This window comes from Tupaia chinensis, unplaced genomic scaffold (assembly GCF_000334495.1).
Source record: "Tupaia chinensis unplaced genomic scaffold, TupChi_1.0 Scaffold144472_1, whole genome shotgun sequence".
NCBI lineage: Eukaryota > Metazoa > Chordata > Mammalia > Scandentia > Tupaiidae > Tupaia > Tupaia belangeri.
In genome coordinates this window covers 951,462-953,581 of record NW_006204331.1, presented here as the reverse complement: position 1 = coordinate 953,581, position 2,120 = coordinate 951,462, and the positions used below count along the sequence as shown (strand labels likewise).

The 2,120-nt window shown below is 62.9% G+C and overlaps 1 protein-coding gene across 2 annotated transcripts in view; it reads right to left on the bottom strand.

The window, feature by feature from the left end:
• TPD52L2 (TPD52 like 2) overlaps window positions 1-2,120 on the bottom strand; it is a 22,767-nt gene that overhangs the window by 6,877 nt on the left and 13,770 nt on the right. The gene's annotated exons all lie outside the window — the stretch shown is intronic.

The window sequence follows — 2,120 nt, the reverse complement described above, 5'->3', positions numbered from 1 at the left end:
CCCCGGGGTGTGGCCGGTGCGGGCCAGACAGAAAGCAAGGGAACCGGGCCTGCACTTGAGGTGGCATGGCAATTGGCAGGCTCCGGGGCCCTGCACAGACTCTGCGGTCCATCAGGAGATGCCGTGACAAGACCGAGCCACCGCTTGCTCTGGGGGGGGACACGCAGGAGCTATCAGGCAGCAACAGAGACAAAGCTCAGCCTGGGGACCAGGACCGCTTTCCAGCAGAAGGAACCGTGTTTGCACGGAGGTGGAAAGAGCAGAGCAGCCAGGGCCCCGGCCCCTCCCACAGTCTGGCGTGGAGGGCAGACACACCTGCTGTGACACACTTGGAAGGGAGTGCTAGCTCCTATGGGCACTGGCCGCACGGTGCCCGGGGAGTGGTCTCAACACACCCTCCCACCATGGCCCACACGGCCCACACGGCCCACACGGCCCCCGGGTGTCCGGGCGTCTTACCTAAAGGAGTGTGAGAGTGGGTGAGCCCTGACGGCGGCAGCAGGAGGAAAGAGAGACGCGGTGTCAGGCCAGGGAGGCTGGGGCCCACCCGGCCTGGCTCCCCCAGGCTCACACTGGCAGAGCGGGACCCGAGGCCACTGCCGCGGGAGATACAGCCCAGGGCTCTGCCTTCCTCACACAGTCACGTGTGCAAGAGGACCCCCATGTCCTGGCCGAGCCTGAAAGAGGGCTGACAGCAGCACCTGGACCCTGACGGCCGTCCCCCACGAAGATGAGGGCGTGTGGGTGACTCGGCCAGGCGGGCACGCACCCGGGCGGCTGTCCTCAGCAGCACTGTGTGGGGCAGGGGTTTACACTCCGAGGCAGAGCACCACCACTCTGGGATTGGACGCGTCACCATGAACAGACATTGGCCTGGAACCGTGCGGGTCCCGGAAGCTGCAGCATGGCGCCTGCACAGCTGGCCGCTCTGCTGTGTGGCTGGGCTTCCGCTCACATCATCCCGACACACGGGAGCCACTCGCTCACATTGCCCGAATGCCCACGCCTCCCTGGGGTCGAAGTGAGTCCCGCTCCTCTTGGGGAACAGGCAGCCTGAGATCCACAGAGCGCAGGCCCCTTCTCCGTAGTCACCAAGCCGGACGATGGCCTGACCTTGGTGTGAATCACTCCCTGACCTGAATCCAGTTCCCTCTACTCTTCCCATCACCTCACCCCCAGGTTAACAAAGGCATTGCATGCCAGGGCTGCCCTGGGACAGGCCTATGGACACAGGCACTGGACAGCTACCCTGCAGGACTAGACCCAAGGTCTGAAGAGGCTCACAAGAGACTACCAGTCTGAGCACATGACAAAACACTTCCTGAACCCAGCTTCCCCTTCCAGCAGCGATGAATTCTGTCACAGTCTAGACCAGGAGGTAAGCAAGCCTCAACCTTAGAAACCACCTGGGATCAACCAGCTGGAGATGAGGCATGTCAAGGGCCATGTGGCCAGGCAGGTCAAGGCAGAACCATCCCCTGAGGCCCTGAGGTCCTAACAGGCAACCTCAGGTCAGAGGCAGAGCAATGCAGGGCCCGCCCCAGGGAGAGAGCACGTCTCTGAGTCCTGGGAGCCCGGCAGGAGGAGCTGAGGGTGAGCAGCACCAGGTTTTCTTTTCTTTTCTTTTTTTTTTTTGAGAGGTTTTCGCTATAGGGCGCGTGCGCTAGCCAGACAGACAGAGAGAGACAGAGAGACAGAAAGCGAGAAATCATCCCCCAGGGGGGATGGCCACTCCGCCATCCCTTCTCCTCCATTCTCCTCTCGGGATCTTGGGCACACACGCACACGCGCCCGGTGTGAGTTTTAAGCCACCGGGTCCGGGACGCGAACTGCGATCCTCTACGTGGGAGTCCAGCGACATAGCTGTTATGCTAACTGCTGGTTCCCCAGCAGCGCCAGGTTTTCTACACTGAAGGCCCGGAGTCCAAAACCCACCTCTGGCAGGACAGGTGGGAGCTACAAAGGCACCCGAGTCCCGGAGAGGGCACTGGTCCCAAGCAGGGGCAGGCAGGGAGGCTCTCCGGAGGCTGGCACACCCAGCCCTGGGCTGACCGCCTGGCCCTGGCCAGGCCTCGGACAGCAGGGTGGGCAAGGGGGCACTCACCTGATGTCCACAAGCG